Source organism: Scyliorhinus torazame, chromosome 13 (genome assembly GCF_047496885.1).
Source record: "Scyliorhinus torazame isolate Kashiwa2021f chromosome 13, sScyTor2.1, whole genome shotgun sequence".
Classification (NCBI taxonomy): Eukaryota; Metazoa; Chordata; class Chondrichthyes; order Carcharhiniformes; family Scyliorhinidae; genus Scyliorhinus; species Scyliorhinus torazame.
This window is the reverse complement of record NC_092719.1, coordinates 146,968,659-146,992,081: the sequence shown is the minus strand read 5'-3', so window position 1 is coordinate 146,992,081 and position 23,423 is coordinate 146,968,659. Positions and strand designations below refer to the sequence as shown.

General features: G+C 48.0%; 1 protein-coding gene across 14 annotated transcripts in view; it reads right to left on the bottom strand.

Annotated features, from left to right (window-relative positions):
* Window positions 1–23,423, bottom strand: part of foxp1b (forkhead box P1b) — a 739,458-nt gene that overhangs the window by 652,170 nt on the left and 63,865 nt on the right. For all 14 annotated transcript variants that reach the window (XR_011934140.1, XM_072472250.1, XM_072472248.1 and 11 more), the window contains one exon: window positions 1,333–1,455. The gene's annotated coding sequence lies outside the window, so the exon portion shown is untranslated. The remainder of the gene's footprint in view (window positions 1–1,332; window positions 1,456–23,423) is intronic.

Below are 23,423 nucleotides of genomic sequence, written 5' to 3'. Positions count from 1 at the left end.
ACAGTGAGTAAGGGCCGGGATCGAACCCAGGTCCTCAGTGCTGTGAGGCAGCAGTGCTAACAACTGCACCACCGTGCCGCCCGATTAATTAAAATTCTGCTTGTAGAATTTCATCTTTTGAAAGCAATTCGCCTCAAATTCTGTAAATATCTGGAGAGCACAACCTGCTTCTTGAACTGACATTTTCACATATGAAGGTCATTATGGAGTGGCAACTTTAAATAAAAAGTTGCTGAAGGTATGCTTGGAACTTGTAAACATTCAAGCAATTTTGTCATACCAAATACTGAAGGCTCAGGCAACTTTCAATATGCTAGGATTCCCAGGAGGCACTGAGACAAGTTAAAAAATATTTAAGAGGACTTTATTTATTCAAAATGCTCCATCCATTTTTGTCTGAAAAATATGTAGGTAAAAAACTTTCAGGTACGTGACAGGAATGTCAGAAAATACGTTACCTCGGAGGACTGTTACTTTAGGTTTCCTTCCTCCTCAGTCACTGCAAGGTATTTGTTAAGCGGAGAAGTCACATGCATCACAGAGTGGCTGCAAACACTGCTATCGAGATTGGCATTTCAGACCAACTTGGGACAAAAATAAAACAAATCTTGGGAGTCCTCTGTAGTTTACAGGAATGAAGCAATATCTGGGGTTGGGTGTCTTTGATTTGGTTTCCAAGCCAACTCAAAGTGCCAGTCCCAGCTGCAGAAAATGGAACTACCCTGGGAAAGTTGCTTCCTGTATCATATTAAATGAACTGACTGATGAGGGAAGGAGTTCCAGAATGGCAAGCCTCTAAGAACAACAAATGCAATAGTTTCTTTTTTTCTGATTCTCGTGTCATTCAGTCACCAACGCCTCCCTCTCTCCCCTTCCCACTCCCTCATAGTTGCTGACAAGCTCATTGAACTAAGGTACCACATATCCCTCCAGAACGTCTATCAGTTGTTTAATATAAATTCTCTGCACAGGTAGGAAAATCTTTAAATTCTCTGCCTGGTCCATTCAGCCAAGCTAGACATTCAAATGAGTTCAAATCCAGCTTGACTTCTGAAAATGCTGGTTTATTCAACTCTCATTAAGAGGAGCGATTAGTCAAACTAGAACAACAACACTGCAGCTTTTAAAGTTATTCAATGGAAACTGTGGGCTGATACAACCACTTACCTGTAATTATGAGAAACCTAATCTTTTTAATAGCAATTTATAGATTACTTTCACTTCCAGGAAATCAAAGCATTTTTGCACCCCCTCCGCCCTCAGCCTACCCTTTCCCTTCCCTCCGTACACACGCATACACACACACACACAGCCACATGTTATACAGCTTACCTTTTAGCTCTTCGACAGATGACAGATTTCAATTCCATACATTCAAAATTTCGGGTCCAACCCTCTTGATGATAAAGTCACCATCTTAAGTGACTCAGAAGGTGGAAGTGCTTAGTGAGGACACTGAAACAAAACATAAAAAGTTATTGATAAGACTATAAGTGGGAAATATCTTGAAAAACCACAACATCTTCACGATAAACGTAACTAACAAAAAAACAAAAGGTCTGAGGTGGGGGAAAACACCTAAAACAGACCAGAACAAATTTTTAAAAAACCATTTTCTTGGAACATATGAAGCATTTTTTCTTTCTGACATATAACTAAAACTTAAAATGCAAATAAACAAGATGTGTGGGTGCCAAAAACTACTATTACTTCTTTCATTTCCAAAATGTCATTCTACTCATCATTTATACATGAATTTAAACTTTAGGTTTGGACATCTATTCCAGACAGATGAGTGACAATGCAAGAGAAAAGGCATTTTATTCAGATCTCTCATGTCGACCATACTATAAATAACTAGAGCAACTGTCTGTAATCTGGAATTGCACATCATTCTGCAGTATGATTGTACCTCCCTGATGATGTAGCTCACAGAAAATTAATCCTTTGTGTATTCTCTTGTCTGAATGTGGTAAACATGAACTATTTATCTGTCTCCTCTAACTGACAATAAAGCTGGTTAATACGTAAGCAGGTATGTCCTGCAAGGTTTTCTTACAAAAACTTTGAAACGCTGTTCAAAATTATTGAGAAAATTTTATGACAGAAACAGCCAGGCAGCCTGGTGATTTTTGCACTGCCACTTCTATTATTCTATTATTATCTGTAACTCCCTGATGGATTTTTAAGTGTTACCACTATGTTTTTTCCTTACCAAACACTGCTAAATGTAAAGACTGTATACACTACAATTTGTCTTATCAACAGTTCTTTGTTCCTCAAACAACAGCTATTTACCTTGTTTATTCTACTTATCAAAAATCACCCCTTTGCGAGCAGGAGGGGTGATACCAGTTTCAGGGGATGGTAAAGGGAAGTGAGAATATCAAGGCCACATGTCTAAGAAAACATGGCAATTTTTTCATTGTGATTTTCTACCCATTTAAACAACTGTGAAGAAGATACGGTAGTATAACAGCTGCATATAATGTACATATTTTACCATTGTTTGTTATTAACACTAGTTCAACTATTCATGGCTTTAAATTTGCTTTGTCTGTTCCCCTGCAGTGCATGGGGATCCTGCTGGTAGGGCCAGACTATGAAAACATGCCTCAAATGACCAAATGTAACAGCAACTTTCAAAGTAGGAACCAAACCAGACACAACAAACCACAGAACAGCCAACCTAAGTTGTCATAATTTATGTGAGTGGAATTCAACTGTACCACCATTTACTGAAAGCTAAATTTCCACCAGTGGCATATTCCTATCAGCACATTCGGTTTTGAAAACTTCTGATAAGACATTACTGATAGTTTATCTATTTCTGCATGAATCCAGCCAAATTTCCCCAGTCTTTATGATCAGCAACTACTTCCACACAGTACGTACCTCCTAAGATCTTTAAATTAATTTAAATCCCCAAGAGGCTGATCCAAGCTTAAAAAGATTCTAAAATGGTTTTAGCTCATAAATAACTTAATTTACATGTGAGTTTTCTTCAGTTTAAAACAATCGCACTAACTTTAACTGAATGTATCTTCTCAGTGTTTATACTAGTTCTCTGTTCTTAACTAAAATAAAGATGTGCGGTTTCACATTACTGCCTGACATACATGCTAGTCAGTGTGTAGAATGAGTAATAACAGAATACTAGGATTTTAATTAGACTGCTTAAACCAACTCAATTTAAATCCATTTGTTTATGTGCCTATTATAAACTGATGTCTATTCACTGTAGATTTCACACTGATTAAGAGTGCAGATGTTTGATCAAATTAAGTTGTTATTTCAAAACGGTAAACCAGGCTACACTGTGGCCTGGGTTTTGACTTATCCTGCTTGATGATAACTGGGCTAGTTCAGGTCACAGCCAATTTCTATCCCATCTGAGTTTACTCCCCATTGAAACAATGGCATATAAAATAAGCAATGTATAAGATGGATGGCAGACTCAACTATTCCATTCAATTAGAACAGGTTTTCTACAAGTCCCAGAAAGCCGAAAAACAATGTAAATAAATCCATTGTTTCATCATTGGACAACTTCTTAAGCTGACACAAGGGACAAATGAGGTTTCTGCTGCAAGTGAAAAGAAAAGGTGACCTTCCTGATCAAGCATCTGCTCCAACTTCCCATGTAGCCTACAAGGAAGCTTTACTAACCTCTCCTGAAATAACAGGCATCCTTAGTGACTATAAATCATAATCTTACCACAGATTGCGGTGCAAAAAAAGTGAGATATTTTCTTTAAAACTAAGGTAAATTTGAAACGTTCTAATAAATAGAAGGGGCTGACACATGTAGGTTACACCTATGGATGCCCCAAGGGAGCAGGGGTAGTAGGGGAGGGGTGGGAAAATCATAGAGTCCCTAAAGTGCAGAAGAAGGCCATTTGGCCCATCGGGTCTGCACCAATCCTCTGAAAGAATATCCTACCGAGGCCCACTCCCCGTAACCCGCACGTCTTTTGGACCATGGAAAGAAGCCAAAGCACTCATAGGAAATCCACGCAGAGACAGGGAGAATGTGCAAACTCCACACAGTCACCCAAGGCCGGAATTGAACACAGGTCCTGGTGCAGTGAGGCAGCAATGCTAACCACTGTGCCACCCCCATATAATGTTGAAAGTAATGTTGAAAGTAAAACTATTTACTGTGCATACAGTGCTCTAACACATGTCAGGTCAGGCAGAGCTAACTTTAATTATATTGCATGAGGAAGTTTTTTATAAATGGGAAATAAATAATTTGAAGTAACTAACAGTAGTCCCTTGCCTATTTAACTAGGTGCATAGCCTCAATATTTCAATCAGTAAATCATTAATAATCTTAATACACAGATCACCATAATTTCCAGAAAACAACATTTTGGTTCAAATCAACATTACCTGTGAGGCCAAGCTTTAAACCAGTTGGTTTACATACAAAGCAATGGCAAAATAGAGGCAGTAATTCATCATGAGAACAGTAAGCGTTTAACTTGTGTTAATATTCGGTGAAATAAATGACAGTCTACAGTGCACATATTCTAAAGTTCCACATTTATTTTAATCACCTTGATTGTTGCAAATTCAAAGGAACATTGGAATGTATAGAATCTGAAAATACTACTGGAGTCCAACTGGCTAATCCCAGTGACTATGATGTATCAGATCTCACAATAACTCTTATACCATCTATCTATTATTTTCTCCAGGTACTTATCCAACTTCCTTGAATTTGATGATACCATCAGTTCCCAATGCTTCCCTCAGCAATCCGTTCCATATATTAAGTAGTTAAACCGAAACAGTCTATACCTTTTAATGTAGAATTGACATTAAGCATATTAACAATTATCCTGTCTATAACCATTAGGATCTTGAATATTTCAATAAAATTACCTGGGGTTCTTTTCTCCAGCATATTCAGCATTTCTTGGGAGAGTCAGATTCCTAATTTCAGTTATCACTGAGTTACCCTTCACTGTACCCTCCAAATATCTTTCTCAGGTTGAAATGGCCAGAATTATACACAATTCCTGTGGGGTCAAACTGCATTTCCCACAGACATAGCAGCATTTCGTCTCAGTTGTGCAATTTTGCTCGGACCTATTAGAGTCCTTCATTTTGATTTCCCCTTGTTCCTTGATTTTATTTTTGTTCCGTGGACTCATAATCGGAGTGCATCTTTAAGCCCTCTCTTCTTTATTCCAAAATGATCCATCTTTTACTCTTCACACAACTCTGTTGCTTGCTTGCTGGCAACTGCAAAATGGAGTAATTTCTCCTCCATGAATTCGCTCCTAGTGTACATGACGTCAGTGTACAGAGCACATGATCACATCTGGCAGGAAAACTCCAGCGATTGTTTAAAAAAATCTGATCCTGGGTCAGCACGCTGACGTCAGGAGGAAGCGGTCTACCCCGCTGGGCTCCAGGCCTGCGCACCGTCAGATCTGGCTGAGGGGGCACACATGCATGGGACAGCCGGTCACGGCCGGCATTTTTAAAAGCTGGTCACGGACGTTGAGCACTTCTTCCCGCGATCAGGAATGCTGCGACCAATCACTTCGTGACCCACCCCTGACCCACCTGCGGGTTGCGACCCGGAGTTTGAAAATGATTGAAATAAAGAACTGCTTTATTGATGTAAATCTAGTGAGTGCCTGGCACATCTATTATAGTTGAAATTATCTTGAATAGACAAATAAAGTAGACAGCCTTGCCAGAGAAAACCCTTGCAAGCTTAGAAGGAAGAAGCATCAAAGTGAAAGCGCGAACTCCTGAAAGACTTCAACTGAAAACCATCATAGCGTTTCAGAGATCTTTTATCCTTTGTCATAATTCTTTGTGCGAATAAAATGGGGTGAGTTGAAAAGCAGGGGGGTGGGGAATGGGTATTAGGTAATCAGATACATTTTGTCAGTTTAATTATATTGCTGTTAAATAATAAAAGGTGAACTTCCGGTTGCGGTGATGCACTGCTAAGCCGCACGTTTCGGCAGCTCCCGTTCCAACGGACTTTTGGGCTCTTATCGGGAGCTCCAACGGAATTGTTTTTCGACCTAACCCAGTGTGGGGTGACGAAGGAAGGAGTCCCCCCGGGTGTGTATGGAAAGGAGTGGCGGTAGTGGCCAGATTGCGAAGGATCCTTTGGAGCAGCAGCAGAGAAGTGAAGGGAGAAGCAAGATGGCGGCGGATGGAGCCCAGATGGTATGGGGCCCGGACCAGCAGGAGTTTCTCCGACGATGTGTGGAGGAGCTTAAGAAAGAGGTGCTGGTGCCGATGCTACTGGCAATTGAGGGACTGAAGGAAACACAAAAAGGTCCAGGCGATGGAGCTCCGTGGAATTAAGGCAAAGGCAGCCGAGAATGAAGATGAGATACAGGGCCTGGTGGTAAAAACGGAGACACACGAGGCACTACACAAGAGGTGCATAGAAAGGCTGGAAGCCCTGGAGAACAGCTCGAGGAGGAAAAACCTACGGATTCTAGGTCTCCCCGAAGGAGCTGATGTTGGGGCTTATGTGAGCACGATGCTCCACACGCTAATGGGAGCTGAGGCCCCAACGGGCCCCCTGGAAGTGGAGGGAGCGTACCGGGTCCTCGTGAGAAGACCAAAGGCAGGTGAAACACCAAGAGCAATAGTGGTGAAGTTCCATCGCTACATGGACAGAGAGATGGTCCTGAGCTGGGCCAAGAAGGCACGGAGTAGCAAATGGGAGAATGCGGTGATACGGGTGTATCAGGACTGGAGTGCGGAGGTGGCGAGAAGGAGGGCGAGCTTTAACCGGGCCAAGGCGGTGCTCCATAGGAAGAAAATAAAATTTGGGATGCTGCAGCCGGCGCGATTGTGGGTCACGCATCAGGGCAAGCACCACTACTTCGAGACGGCGAATGAGGCATGGACATTCATCCAAGAAGAGAAACTGGACTAGATTTGAGAGTTTGATGTTTGGAGAGAAGCAGCGAGGTGGTGGTACAGGAATGTAAAGTGGGGAAAGGGGAGGGCTATTGTACAGCAATGTTGGACGGGGAATTTCTCTATCCCCGATGGGGGGGACACGAAGAAATGTGGGCGCCGGCGGAAAAAGGGACAGGGAAGGGGAATGAGGGAACTGCGCCATAGGGGGCAGGGCCGAGAGGAAAGCGCGGGTATTTTCCCGCGCTATGGAAATTATAGCAGGAAAACGGGCGCAGGAAGGAAGGGAGCCCCACACGCAGGGAGGTTAAAGAGTGAACGGGGGAAGCCGAGGTCAGCCAGAGTTAGCTGACTTCCGGAAGCAATATGGGCGGAGTAACCAAGCCAGAGGGGGATCTAGCGGGGGAGGGGGGGGGGATTAACTGGGTTGCTGCTGCTGAGTGCAAGGGGGAGCTGGTACGAGATGAGGTGACCGGGGCGGGAAGGCGCTGCCTGGGGGACAGACGGGTGCGCGGGACCTGGATGGGGAGATGGCCTAAAAAAGGGGATGGCTAGTCGACAAGGGGGGGGGGGTGAATGGCCCCCCAATCGGGCTGATCACGTGGAATGTGAGAGGCTTAAATGGGCCGATTAAGAGGGCACGGGTGTTTGCGCACTTAAAGAGACTGAAGGCGGACGTAGTCATGCTCCAGGAGACGCACCTGAAGGTGGCGGATCAGGTTAGATTAAGAAAAGGATGGGTGGGACAGGTATTCCACTCAGGGTTGGACACGAAAAACAGAGGGGTGGCAATATTGGTGTGGAAACGTGTATCATTCGAGGCTAAGAATATAGTGGTGGACAGTGGGGGCAGATATGTGTTGGCGAGTGGCAGACTGCAGGGAGAGACGGTGGTGCTGGTGAATGTATGTGCCCCGAACTGGGATGACGTGGGATTCATGAAGCGAATGCTGGGACGTATCCCGGACCTGGAGGTGGGAAGCTTGGTAATGGGGGGGGATTTTAACACAGTGCTGGATCCAGGGCTAGACCGGTCCAGATCCAGGACCTGGAGAAGGCCGGCAGCGGCCAAGGTGCTTAAGGGATTTATGGAACAAATGGGGGGAGTGGATCCGTGGAGATTCGCCAGGCCGATGGCTAAAGAGTTCTCTTTCTTCTCCCACGTCCATAAGGTATACTCCCGGATAGACTTTTTTGTTTTGGGAAGGGCACTGATCCCGAAAGTGGCAGGAACGGAGTACTCGGCCATAGCCGTTTCAGACCACGCCCCACATTGGGTGGATTTGGAACTAGGAGAGGAAAGGGAGCAGCGCCCACTCTGGCGACTAGATATGGGACTACTGGCGGACGAGGGGGTCTGCGGAAGGGTGAGGGGGTGTATTGAGCGATACCTGGAGGTCAACGACGATGGGGAGGTTCAGGTGGGGGTAGTATGGGAAGCGCTGAAGGCAGTGGTTAGAGGAGAGCTGATCTCCATCAGAGCCCACAAGGGGAAACAAGAGGGCAAAGAAAGAGAGAGATTAGTGGGGGAAATTTTGAGGGTGGATAAAAAATATGCGGAGGCCCCAGACGAAGGGCTATACAGAGAAAGACGAAGCCTACAGACGGAGTTTGACCTGCTGACCACGGGAAAGGCAGAGGCACAGTGGAGGAAGGCACAGGGGATGCAATACGAGTATGGGGAAAAGGCGAGCCGGCAGTTGGCCCACCAACTTTGGAAGAGGATGGCGGCGAGAGAGATCGGGGGAGTTAGGGACGAAACGGGGAATATGGAGCAGAGAGCAGGGAAAGTGAACAAGGTGTTCAAGACCTTTTATGAGAGGCTATATAAGTCCCAACCCCCGGGGGGAAAAGAAGGACTGTTACACTTTCTGGACCAGCTCAGGTTCCCGAAGGTGAAGGGGCAGGAGGTGGCAAGTCTGGGGGCACCAATCGAGGTGGGTGAGGTGATTAAAGGACTGGGGAACATGCAGGCAGGGAAGGCCCCGGGACCAGACGGGTTTCCGGTGGAATTCTACAGGAAGTATATGGATCTGTTGGCCCCGCTCTTGGCGAGAACCTTTAATGAGGCTAAGGAAAGGGGGATGCTACCCCCGACAATGTCGGAGGCGACAATATCGCTAATCCTGAAACGAGATAAAGACCCGCTGCAATGCGGGTCATACAGGCCTATCTCACTCTTAAATGTAGATGCCAAACTGCTGGCAAAAGTGTTGGCGACAAGGATAGAGGATTCGTCCCAGGGATGGGGCATGACGACCAGACAGGGTTTGTAAAGGGGAGACAACTGAATGTTAATGTACGAAGGTTGCTGGGGGTGATGATGACGCCCCCACCGGAGGTGGGGGCAGAGATAGTGGCGGCGATGGATGCAGAGAAGGCATTCGATAGGGTGGAGTGGGACTATCTGTGGGAGGTGCTGAAGAGGTTTGGGTTCGGTGTTGGGTGTATTAGATGGGTCAGACTCTTATATGGGCCCCGGTGGCAAGCGTAGTCACAAACCGGCAAAGATCGGGGTATTTTCGGCTACATAGGGGTACAAGACAAGGGTGTCCCCTGTCCCCGTTACTGTTCGCGTTGGCAATTGAACCACTGGCCATAGCGCTGAGGGATTCTAAGAAGTGGAGGGGGGTGCTTAGAGGGGGAGAGTAGCACCGAGTGTCGCTCTACGCAGATGATCTACTGCTATACGTTGCTGACCCGGTAGAGAGAATGCCAGAAGTAATGCAGATACTTAGGGAGTTTGGAGAGTTCTCGGGATATAAACTAAATATGGGGAAGAGCGAGCTTTTTGTAATGCACCCCGGGGAACAGGGAAGGGGGATAGATGCTCTGCCGCTGAGGAGAGTGGAAAGGAACTTCCGATACCTGGGGATCCAGGTGGCCAGGAACTGGGGAGCCCTGCATAGACTTAACCTGACGCGACTGGTGGAGCAGATGGAGGAGGACTTTAAGAGGTGGGATATGGTGCCGGTATCGCTGGCGGGCAGAGTGCAGGCAGTTAAAATGGTGGTCCTCCCGAGGTTTCTTTTCGTGTTTCAGTGCCTCCCCATTCTGATCACAAAGGCCTTTTTAAAAAAAATAGACCGGAGCATTACAAGCTTTGTGTGGGCAGGAAAGACCCCGAGAGCAAAGAGGAGGTTCCTGCAGCGCAGAAGGGACAGAGGGGGACTGGCGCTGCCGAGTTTGAGCGACTACTACTGGGCCGCCAATGTGTCGATGGTCTGTAAGTGGATGAGGGAGGAAGAGGGAGCAGCGTGGAAGAAGCTGGAGATGGCGTCCTGTAAGGGAACGAGCCTAAAAGCGCTGGTGACGGCGCCGCTGCCATTCTCCCCGAAAAGGTACACCACAAACCCAGTGGTGGTGGCAACCTTGAAGATCTGGGGGCAGTGGAGACGACACAGGGGAGTGACGGGTGCCTCGGTGTGGTCCCCGATAAGGAATAACCACAGGTTTGTCCCAGGGAGGATGGATGGGGGGTTCCAGTGTTGGCAACGAGCAGGAATTAGGAAGCTGAGGGACCGGTTTATAGACGGGACGTTTGCAAGTCTGGGAGCGCTAGAAGAAAAATATAAGTTGCCCCCGGGGAACGCCTTCCGGTATATGCAAGTGAGGACATTTGCGAGGCAACAGGTGAGGGAATTTCCGCAGCTCCCGATGCAGGGGATCCAAGATAAGAGTGATTTCTGGGGTATGGGTCGGAGAGGGCAAAGTGTCCGAAATATACTGGGAGATGAGGGACGAGGGGGAGGCGATGATAGAGGAGCTGAAGTGAAAATGGGAAGAGGAGCTGGGGGAAGAGATTGAGGAGGGGCTATGGGCTGATGCCCTAAGTAGGGTGAATTCCTCGTCCTCGTGTGCCGGGCTTAGCCTGATTCAATTTAAGGTTCTACATAGAGCACATATGACGGGAGCAAGACTGAGCAGGTTTTTTGGGGTGGAGGACATGTGGGAGGTGCTCGGGAAGCTCGGCGAACCACACACACATGTTCTGGTCGTGTCCGGCACTGTATGAGTTCTGGGGGGGCGTGGCAAGGGTAATTTCAAAGGTGGTGAAGGTCCGGGTCAAGCCAGGCTGGGGGTTAGCTATATTTGGGTTTGCGGAAGAGCCGGGAGTGCAGGAGGCGAAAGAGGCCGATATTTTGGCCTTTGCATCCCTAGTAGCCCGGCATAGGATTCTACTCATGTGGAAGGAAGCAAAACCCCCAGGCGTGGAGGCCTGGATAAACAACGTGGCAGGTTCATAAGATTGGAACAAATACAATTTGCGTTGAGAGGATCGGCTCAGGGGTTCTCCAGGCGGTGGAAACCGTTCCTTGACTATCTCGCGGATCGATAATGAAAAGATAGAAATGACAGTTGCAGCAACCCAGAGGGGAGGGGGGGGGGGGGGGGGGGGGGGGGGGAGCACCATTGTGTGTTTTTGCTATTTTAAAAAAAAAATTTTTAGTTGTTGTTGTTAGCTCACTATATTATTTAAATAATGTTATTTACCAGTTAATGTATAATCCCTTGTTGAGATGTAAAAACGGAAAAATTTTTGTTTGAAAAATTTTAATAAAATATATATTTTTTAAAAAGGTTATATGTGTTAAATTTACAAACCTGGTGACTGCAGTTTATTGGGCTCAGCCAAGGTACTCAGGTATTTTAAAATAACATCTAATTTCATTTGTGTTTTGACTCTGGGTCAAGAGTGGCTGGAATTGACCGCGCACTAGCCCAGTGGGCCATGACAGACTATATATATTTTTTAAAATATTTGTATTCAAATTTTTACATATTTTCAACAAACCCCCCCCCTTACAGAAAAAAAGAAAAACAAAGAACACCTAAATAAAAATCTTACAACTACTTCACGAATTCCCCCAATATACAGACCCCCCATTAAGCAATAATAAACAGTAGAAAATATAAAGTACATTCCCCCCCCTTCCGGGTTGCTGCTGCTGCTGACCACCTCCTAACGCTCCGCTAGAAAGTCTAGGAACGGTTGCCACCACCTGAAGAACCCTTGCACAGACCCTCTCAAGGCTAATTTTACCCTCTCCAATTTAATGAATCCTGCCATGTCACTGATCCAGGCTTCCACGCTTGGGGGCCTCGCACCTTTCCACTGTAGCAGAATCCTCCGTCGGGCTACCAGGGACGCAAAGGCCAGAATACCGGCCTCTTTTTCCTCCTGCACTCCCGGCTCGTCCAATACCCCAAATAGTGCTAACCCCCAGCCCGGCTTAACCCAGGTGTTCACCACCTTAGACTCCATCCTCGCAATGCCCCTCCAGAACCCATCCAGCGCCGGGCACGCCCAGAACATGTGGGTGTGATTTGCTGGGCTCCCCGAGCACCTCACACACCTGTCTTCCACCCCAAAGAACCTGCTCAGCCTCGCCCCTCTCATATGCGCTCTGTGAAAAACCTTAAATTGTATCAGGCTAAGCCTAACCCAAGAGGAGGAAGAGTTAACCCTACCCAGGGCGTCCGCCCACGTCTATCTCCTCCCCAAGCTCCTCCTCCCATTTACCCATTAGCTCCTCCACCGAGGTCTCCTCCTCCTCCTGCATATCCTGGTAGATCGCCGACACCCTGCCTTCTCCAACCCACACCCCTGAGAGCATCCTATCCCGGATCCTGCGTGCTGGAAGCAGCGGGAACTCCCTCACCTGCCGTCTTACAAACGCCCTTACCTGCATGTACCTGAAGGCATTTCCGGGGAAGCCCAAATATTTCCTCCAGCGCCCCAAGGCTCGCAAACGTCCCATCTAAAAACAGGTCCCCCATCCTTCTAATTCCTGCCCTGTGCCATCTCAGGAACCCTCCATCCATTCTCCCCGGGACGAACCGATGGTTCTCCCGGATCGGGGACCAAACCAAAGCCTCTACCTCACCCCTGTGGCATCTCCACTGCCCCCAAATTTTCAAAGTCACCGCCACCACCGGACCCGTGGTGTAACTAGTCGGCGGGAGCGGCAGCGGTGCTGTCACCAGCGCTCCCAGACTCGTGCCCACACAGGACGCCATCTCCAGCTCTTCCACGTGCCCCCTCCCCCTCCATTACCCACTTGCGTATCATCGCCACATTGGCAGCCCAGTAATACCCACACAGATTAGGTAATGCAAACCCTCCTCTGTCCCTACTCTGCTCCAGAAACACCCTTCTCACCCTCGGGGTCTTTTTCCACCCACACGAATCCCATGATGCTCCTGCTGACCCGCTTAAAAAAGACCTTAGGGATCAGGATGGGGAGGCACTGGAATACAAAAAGGAACCTCGGGAGCACCGTCATTTTCACCAACTGCACCCTACCCGCCAGGGGGAGTGGCAGCATATCCCACCTTTTAAACTCCTCCTCCATCTGCTCCACCAGTCACGTCAAGTTGAGCTTGTGTAGGGCCCCACAGCTCCTGGCCACCTGGATCCCCAGGTACCGAAAACGCCTTTCCGCCCTCTTAAATGGAAGCTCGTCTAGCGCCCTTCCCTGGTCCCTCAGGTGTACCACGAATAGCTCACTCTTCCCCACGTTGAGCTTATACCCGGAAAAGTCCCCAAACTCCTTGAGGGTCCGCATCACCTCCAGCATCCCCCCCACTGGGTCCGCCACATACAGTAACAGGTCATTCGCATACAACGATACCCGGTGTTCCTCCCCCCCCGGACCAGCCCCCTCCAGTTCCTGGACTCCCTTAGAGCCATAGCCAAAGGCTCAATTGCCAATGCAAATAGCAAGGGGGATAGGGGGCACCCACCCCTGCCTCGTCCCCCGGTACAGCCTACGTACTACGAACCTCCTCCGATTCGTGGCCACACTCGCCACCGGGGCTTCGTAAAGCAGCCTAACCCAACTAATGAACCCCTCCCTGAACCCAAACCTCCTCAATAATTCCCAAAGGTACCCCTACTCCACCCTATCGAGGGCCTTCTCCGCGTCCATCGCCGCCACTATCTCCGTTTCCCCCTCCACTGCAGGCATCATGATTACGTTAAGGAGCCTCCGCAAATTGGTATTCAGCTGCCTTCCCTTCACAAAACCCATCTGGTCCTCGTGAATCACCCCCGAGACACAGTCCTCAATTCTGGTAGCCAACACCTTTGCGTCCAAGTTGAGGAGGGAGATTGGTCTATATGACCCACACTGTTATGGGTCCTTGTCCCGCTTCAAGATCAGCGATATCAGCGCCCTGGACATCTTCGGGAGCAGGCCCCCCCCCCCTCGCCTCATTGAAAGTCCTCACTAATAGAGGGCCCAGCAGGTCCATGTACGTCCGGTAAAATTCCACCGGGAACCCATCCGGCCCCGGTGCCTTCCCCGCCTGCATACTCTCCAGCCCCTTAGTCAGCTCCTCCAGCCCTACCGGTGCCCCAAGCCCAGGCACCTGCTCCTCCTCCACCCTTGGGAACCTCAGTCGATCCAAAAATCGACGCATCCCCCCCCTACTCCGTCGGGGGCTCAGACCTATACAGCCCCTCATAAAAGTCTCTAAATACACCATTTATTTCCACCGCACTCCGCACCGTGTTCCCCACTTTATCCCTAACTCCCCCAATCTCCCTTGCTGTATCTCACTTCCGAAGCTGGTGTGCCAACATCCGGCTAGCCTTCTCCCCATACTCATACACCGCCCCTTGCGCTTTCCTTCACTGCACCTCTGCCTTCTTGGTGGTCAACAGGTCGAACTCGGCCTGGAGGCTTCGTCGCTCCTGGAGTAGTCCCTCCTCGGGGACCTCTGCAAACCTCCTATCCACCCTTAAAATCTTCCCCAGCAATCTCTCCCTCTCTCTCCTCTCCTTCTTCTCCTTGTGTGCCCCAGTGGAGATTAGCTCTCCCCTAATCACTACCTTCAGCGTCTCCCAGACCTCCCCATTATCGCCAGCCTCTAGATAGCTTTCAATGCACCCCCAGATCCACCCGCTCACCTCCTCATCCGCCAGCAAGCCCACATCCAGGTGCCACAGCGGGCGCTGGTCCCTCTCCTCCCCTAGCTCCAGCTCCACCTAGTGCGGGGCATGGTCTGAGATGGCTGTGGCCGAATACTCCGTGTCCTCCACCCTCGGGATTAGTGCCCTGCGCATAACAAAGAAGTCAATCCGGGAGTAGGCTTTATGGACATGGGAAAAAAAAGAAAATTCCCTGGCCGCCGGCCTGACAAACCTCCATGGGTCCACTCCTCCCATCTGGTCCATAAAGCCCCTCAGCACCTTGGCCGCCGCCAGCCTCTTGCCCGTTCTGGACTTGGAGCGGTCCAATGTTGAATCCAGTACCGTGTTAAAGTCCCCCCCCCCCCATTATCTTTTTTAAAAAATATATTTATTAAAGTTTTTTAACACAATTTTTCACCCTTACAAACAAACCCCACCCCCCTCGCAACAAAATAGAAAGAAAAAGCACACAGCAAGATATAAACATGGTAAAACGATATGTTACAGAGCTTTGTACACTGGAGTCCTCCCATACATGCCAGTTTTCTAGATCTTTCATGTGTTCTCTTGCTCAAATACCCCCTAGGCAGACCCCCCCCCCCCTCCCCCCTGGGTTGCTGCTGCTGCTGACCAACCTTCATCTAACGCTCCGCGAGATAGTCTAGGAACGGTTGCCACCATCTGTAGAACCCCTGCGCAGACCCTCTCATGGCAAACTTTATCCTCTCCAGCTTAATGAACCCAGCCATGTCGTTCATCCAGGCCTCCACGCTGGGGGCTTCGCCTCCTTCCACATTAGCAAGATCCTTCGCCGGGCTACTAGGGACGCAAAGGCCAGAATGCCGGCCTCTTTCGCCTCCTGCACTCACGGCTCGTCCACTACTCCAAATATTGCTAGCCCCCAGCTTGGCTTGACCCGGACTTTCACCACCTGAGATATTGCACCCGCCACTCCTCTCCAGAACCCCTCCAGTGCCGGGCATGACCAAAACATATGGACATAGTTCGCCGGACTTCCTGAGCACCTCCCGCATCTGTCCTCTACCCCAAAAAACCTACTCAACCTCGCCCCCGTCAAGTGCGCTCTGTGAACCACTTTAAATTGTATCAGGCTGAGCCTGGCACACGAGGAGGAGGAATTAACCCTGCCTAGGGCATCAGCCCATAGCCCCTCCTCAATCTCCTCCCCCAGCTCCTCCTCCTATTTACCCTTCAGCTCCTCTACCAACGCCTCCCCCTCTTGTTCCCCCCCCATTATCAAGCTCCCTGCCTCCACGTCCGGAATCCGGCCCAACATGCGCCGCATAAATCCAGCATCATCCCAATTCGGGGCATATACATTCACTAATACCACCCACACCCCCTGCAGCTTACCACTCACCATCACATACCTTCCTCCATTGTCTGCCACGATGTTCAGCGCCTCAAACGACACCCGCTTCCCCACCAAAATCGCCACCCCCTGATTCTTTGCGTCCAACCCACAGTGGAAAACCTGCCCTACCCACTCCTTTCTCAGCCGAACCTGATCTGCCACCCTCAAATGCGTCTCCTGGAGCATGACCACATCTGCCTTCAGTTCCTTCTAGTGCGCGAACACACGGGCCCTCTTGACCGGCCCGTTCAGGCCTTTCACATTCCAAGTGATCAGTCGGATCAGGGGGCATCCCGCACCCTCCCCGCCCTGCCGATTAGCCATCCCCTTTTCTAGGCCAGCCACATGCCCGCGCCTCCCGCACTCTACATTCCCCCCAGCGGCAGACCCCCGCCCCGACTCTCTCTCCAAGCTCCAGCTCCCCTTTGGCCAATGCAGCAGCAACCCAGTTCCCCCCTCCCACCCCCCAGCTAGGTCCCCCCCCCCCCAGCTGCATTGCTCCCCCCATAGCACTCCCGTAAGTCAGCTGACTCCTGCTGACCCAGTGTGGTAGTCTCCTCCCCCGCCCCCCCCCCCCCCCCCCCCCTCCTGTCCATTAGCGGACGCACCTCTCCAACACTGCCCTTCCCCCACCCCCCCGGCCCCGCACCCTACCTTCCCTAGCGCGGGAAAAAGCCCACGCTTTCCATCAAACCGGCCCCGCCATCTCTGGCACAGCCCCCTTTTGCAGCCTAATCCCAGCTCCCCCACCTCGGGCCTCCCATCTCCCCTCCCCCCAACGGGGCCCCATCCTTCCAACTACCGACGCCCACACTCTCACAAACCCCCCATTCAAACCATTTCACCCTACCCCACCCAGCACCCAAGGAAACAATACAGAACAGAACAGAACATCCCCCAAAGCACAGTAGCCACCTCCCCCACCCGCCCCGCGACCTCCCCTCACAACCGACCCTCAGTCCATGTCCAACTTTTCGGCCTGAATAAAGGTCCACGCCTCCTCCGGCGTCTCAAAGTAATGGTGCCAGTCCTTAAACGCGACCCACAGTCGCGCCGGCTGCAGAATCCCAAATTTCACCCCCTTCCGATGCAGAACCGCCTTAGCCCGATTGTACCCGGCCCTCTTCTTGGCCACCTCCGCGCTCCAGCCCTGGTATATACGGACCTCTGCATTCTCCCACCTGCTGCTCCGCTCCTTTTTTGCCCATCTTAGGACACACTCCCTGTCCACCAAACGGTGGAACCGCACCAATACCGCCCGCGGCGGCTCGTTAGACTTGGGCCTCCTCGCCAGGACTCGGTGGGTCCCATCCAGTTCGAGGGGCCTCATGACAGACTATAGATCGCTTCTCGGCCTTTTGGCTAAGATGAGCCTTAGGTCAGGTGTAATGCCTGGATCTGGTGTGCCCCTCTTGTGGGGACCATGAATTGGATTCAATTTGAATTGGTTTTTGGAGCAGGCCAGGGCTGGATTAGGGGTTTGCCCCTGTCCACACTCTTGAGCTCTGGCTTTGTAACTGATAAATGAATTAAAAGGTAGAGACTATAGAACCCAGGACCTTACTCCCTCTCTCGTCACTGCTGCCACGTATCATGTACTGATGACTTCAGAAATCTATCCATTCGCATCCCCAAATCCCTCGCCTGTTTTTGAGTCCTGTAAAATAATACTGCTGTTCTCCACTCTCATAATTTTTGCATTTGTCCACATATGCATATATCCATTTGTCTCTCAATCTGCCTAGGTCCTTCTGCATTCCATTGATCGTATGTCTGCTGCTTGCTGTCCCTATCACTTTGGTATCATGATAACAATGAATAATAGGGACAGCCAAAGCTCCACACTTCAGGCGGTGGAAATTAAACGTTTCTATTTTGTGAAGAAATCACAAAATTTCCACATACACTTGAATCCCAGGTTCCCAGATTGAAGTTTGGAAAGCTGCAAAAGCCAAGTAAATTAGTGGAACTACTCAATTCCCTACACATGTATAAATTAAAACTTAAAATTGATTTTTTTTTTTTTTTAAACTTAAGTTGCCCAATATTATTACATCCATTTTGGTATGTAAATTATTTGGTGCTTCCAGCAGCATTCTCAATCTTTGCATGTCATGAATTCATAATTCACCTCTATGTCATCGTCCAATAGATCCATAAACTCACTAATGCCCACAGACTGCTTTCTACTTTTGATGCAAAGTAACTTGTTCATGCCACAAAAAAAACAGAACTCATACAAATTGACAATCAATGAATGATTGTACATCAGTATGCAAAATATTATTTTAAAATAGCTGAGTTATTTCCAAACCAAAATCTGACAGATTGGGGGATGCACTTGTCAGTAGTTCCAATGTGTGCGTCTTGGTAAATCCAACAGAAACTTTCTGGAAATCTTCAAGACCGACTGATGGTAATTGTATTGCCAATATAAAACTTACTTATACAGACTGGCAAGATCCTACATTCAATCTCAAGACTGCTGGACTCACCCAGAACATGGAGTATGCTTGGGTAATGCAAGTCTTCGGGCTAGGGTGAGAAAAAAAATGTACAAGAGAGTTTCAACTCCAAAGCATCACCTAATAACTTGTTCTGAAAATACATGCATTTGTTGATGTTTGCTTGGCAACAAAATTGGGCTTAAATATGATGTCCCCCACAGCCAAATAGCCCACTATTCATTATCTGAGCTTGTTCATGAGGAATACCAAAAGCCAGTTGTTGGGAGTGAAACTGTATCCAGATGAATTAGTGCCTTCAGGAGAGAAATGGAGATATTTTATGTATGAAATTTTAAATTATTTAAATCTATAGAAAAGAAAGGCTTTACCTACATTATTTAATATATCACATTTATTCATTAAACCTCCATATACAATGGGATTATACAAAAAAGTACAAATATTGAAGAGGACAAACTGTATGGCACAGTGTTAATTTTGATTTGGCAGTTTGAATTATAGCACAGCCCAAGTGTCAAATTGTCAGATCAAAAAAACACACAAGTTTGTCCATACCTTGCAAATATTGTTGAAATGATCGACATGGATACTGAGCAAAAATGTTGGTATAACAAAAAGACAATGGGCATTACTCCAAGGTCAGGGACTGAGCCCTCCCTGCATACATTATATTCATGTCTGTTGCCTCTTCAGACACTCTCATATTTGTTGTGGACCTGTTTTTTCAATACCAACTATTGGGCTAACAAAGCTATCTGCAGCTTGAATCTGTTCATATGCCAAGAGGCTCCTGGCTGAACCAATAGAACCACGGACCCAAGTTCCATTTTACGAATAAAGAAGGATATTTCAACTGCATACTTTTAAAATAATCTTGTGATAGCACGGCTAAATCAAGAACAAGACAGGAATAGGAATTGTCCATTCAATACATCAGGTACAACCCTTCTTTTTAACAGGTATAGTTTGCCCTTTCATGGTTTGATTTGGTGTTAACTACTTTCCTTTGAAACTCTTCAACATAGCTGCAAAAAATATTTGACCAATTTAAAGTTATTTTTATTGATCCCAGGTTGTAGGCAACACTGACAAAGCCACCTTGACTGTCTACCTCAAGCTGCACCATGGACAGAAAGTGTTCTCAGTTGGCATGTGTCAATTTTATCCATCTAATCTCAACATATTCAAATGCATTTCAACTGATGTGATACAAGCACAGAACTTAATTACTTCCTGAGATTTTGCTCTTCCAACATAATTGAAACAGGCTGCTGTGATGAAACCCCTTGGTGCCTAAAAACAAAACAGAAGCTATTCCTACAATGGTGGGTCTTTAACAGAATGGCAATATATTCCTCTGGGATTGAACTCTTTTGCACAGCAGTGAAAGTTAAAATCTAGTCTACTCTGTTTAAACATACAAGTGATTTTTGAAAAACGTTCCATAACTTGCATGTTATGCTGATAATGCCATCACATTGCTGAATAAATTCAGCTCAAAGTCCTTCAGAATATGAAGAGAATTAATATCTAATTCAGAAAATTACTAGTTGGCTTAGTTTAGTTAAGTTTGGTTAATTTACTTGAGTCATAAGAGCACAGGAAATAGGAGGAGAAGACCACATGGTCCAGCAAACATGATTAGCCATTCAACATTCATATTTCTAACCTGGAGCTTGAATTCCAATTTTGCTGTGTGCAGTTGTTGTATATTCCTCGGCCAGGGGATACAACCTCTTAGAATCTATCCTGTCAAGCCTTTACATTATTTTGAATATTTCAATGCGACCAACACACATTCATCTAAACGTCAGAGAATATGGATCCAATTTACTCAACTTCTCAACATTAAAAAAAACCACTCATCCCAGGGATCAAACTAGTGACCTTTCACTAAACTCTACTGTCTCCAATGCTAATATATCCTATTATAAATATGGAGACAAAATTGCACACAACATCTGAGGTATTGTATCACCAAAACCTCCGATGATTGCAGCAGGACCCTGTTATTTTTATTCTCCAATTCCCTTGCATAAAGACCTACATGCCATTTGCTTTCTTAATTGCTTGCAGTACCTGCAAGCTAACTTTTGCAAGTTATAAGGATACACCCAAGACTCTCTGAACATCAACATTTATATGTTTCACACTTCTAAAAAAAAAATCCTGCTTTTCTATTCTTATGACCAAAGTTAAAAACTCAAACTTCCCCACGCAATACTCCACCTGCCAACTTGTTGCCCATTCACTTAACCTGTCTATACCTCTTTCCAGCCTCTGTGTCTTCCTCACAGCTTGCATTCCCAACTGGCTTTGTCTGACAGGGTGTCTCTTTTCTGGGGAGTCTGTGGGGAAGGTCGCTTTATTTAGGGTGTCCTGGATGTGTGGCTCTCTTTATTTAGAGGGACTCTGGGAGGGGATTTAAGGGGTCTCCGCGGGGGGGGGGGGGGGGGGGGGGGGGCGGTGCTCCTTATTTAGGGGGTCTCTGGGGCGGGTTTCTTTATTTAGAATGTCTCTGGGCGCGAGTCCCTTTATTTAGGGGGGGGTCAGGTCATCCCTGTTGTTGGGGGAAGGGGGGGGAAACGGGTGGCTGAATTGCAATGGGGGTCAGCCGCGGGACCTCGGTATCAGGTTGCCGACTCAAAATGGCGGCCCAATAGTTGGATTCCTCAGGAATTCATCGCAATCCTCGTCATGCATAAACTTGCACGGGTAAGGATTGAGAATCGCTTCCTGGGCTCACAGCCGGAGCACAAATCAGTTGCAATTCAGCTCCGCGGTAGAACATAGTCTCCCAAACGGAGAATCTCGCCCATTGTCTGCCATTTTCTTAGTCCCCACGATTATTTCTCCTATCACTGCTTCTACGGGACCAACATTTACTTCAGCTAATCTCTTCCTCTTTCGATACACTAGTTTATTCTCATTTTTTTTCATGCAATTATTTGGTGGCCCTTTGCTGGTTTCTAAAACACTCCCAATACTTAAACTTACTACTATTCTTTGCAACATTATAAGTCATTTCATTCAATCTAATATTGGGTGGGATTCTCCATCTCGGGACACCCAGATCGAGTTCCCCGACGAGACGAAGAATCAGGCATCGGGACAAAATCGGGATCAACGCCAGGTGCAAACCCCCATAAGGAGACCATCCAAGCTCAACCAAGTGCATTCCAAGCACTAAATGAATTCCAATCACCCAATCGTATGATTGCATAACACTTACCTCTCTTTGGTGTGGTCAATGTTTGTAAACATTGGGGTTTCACCACTTAGGCCACTGTACCATGAAAGGAGGTGAATGAATCAAAGCTGCAGATGGTTTGTAGACGCTGTCAATCACAGACCACTATTAGAAAGCTATGAATGGCTTGCAGCGAATCGATATGTGGTTACAGAAGCAGGTCACAGTTGTTCTCCTTCGAGGAATAGACATGTGGAGCTTCAAAGTAAGTGTAACAGCTGTAATTCTTCTCGCTGCCCTTGTCTGGGTTGCTCTCAAGCCTCCAGACAGAGGCCTCTTTCTTATTTTTCTGTGCCTCTTTAGGCAGGGGAAATGTTGGAAATCAGAAGCACAAAGGGACTTGGGAGTCCTTGTTCACGATTCTCTTAAATTTAACGTGTAGGTTCAGTCGGCAGTTAGGAAGGCAAATGCAATGTTAGCATTCATGTCAAGAGGGCTAGAATACAAGACCAGGGATGTACTTCTGAGGCTGTATAAGGCTCTGGTCAAATGCCATTTGGAGTATTGTGAGCAGTTTAGGGTCCCGTATCTAAGGAAAGATGTGTTGGCCTTGGAAAGGGTCCAGAGGAGGTTCACAACAATGATCCCTGGAATAAACAGCTTTCATATGAGCAGCGGTAGAGGACTCTGGGTCTGTACTCGTTGGAGTTTAGAAGGATGAGGGGGGATCTTATTGAAACTTACAGGATACTGCGAGGCCTGGATAGAGTGCACGTGGAGAGGATGTTTCCACTTGTGGGAAAAACTAGAACCAGAGGACACAATCTCAGACTAAAGAGACGTTCCTTTAAAATAAGAGATGAGGAGGAATTTCTTCAGCAAAGGGTGGTGAATCTGTGGAACACTTTGCCGCAGACGTCTGTGGAGGCCAAATCACTGAGTGTCTTTAAGACAGAGATAGACAGGTTCCTGGTTAATAAGGGGATCAGGGGTTACGGGGAGGCAAGAGAATGGGGATGCGAAAAATATCAGCCATGATTGAATGGCGGAGAAGCCTCGATGGGCCGAATTGCCTAATTATGCTTTTATGTCTTATGGTACGGCGTTGGCGCATCACCTGAAGGCCCTCCACCGACACTCCACCCCCAATGGGCCCAGTCCCCGACCGTGCGGGGGACATGTGATCACAGTTGTCGGGAACCCGGAGTGGCAGCTGTGGAATGTGTCCAGTGCCGTCACAGTCAGCCGGGTGCCGTGCTGCTGGTGTGGGGGGGTGGGGGCTTCCGCGAGGGCTGGGTCTACTGGTGGAGGTGACCAGGGGCGCACTATTTGGCAGGTTGTGTCCTTGCACGGTCGGCGCCATGTTCTACAGCGCGACCACTGCAGGTCGTCGGCGCACGCAGTCGCGGCCATGGACCCGGTCAATCGGCAGCCGTTTATACTGTGGGTGCGGGGGTTTTACTCGGCGCAGCTACTAGCCTCTTACCGATCGCAGGATTGGTGAGGGTTCGACGCCGATTTTGGCATTGTAAAACGCCACAGTTCCCATGCCAGCATCGCCAC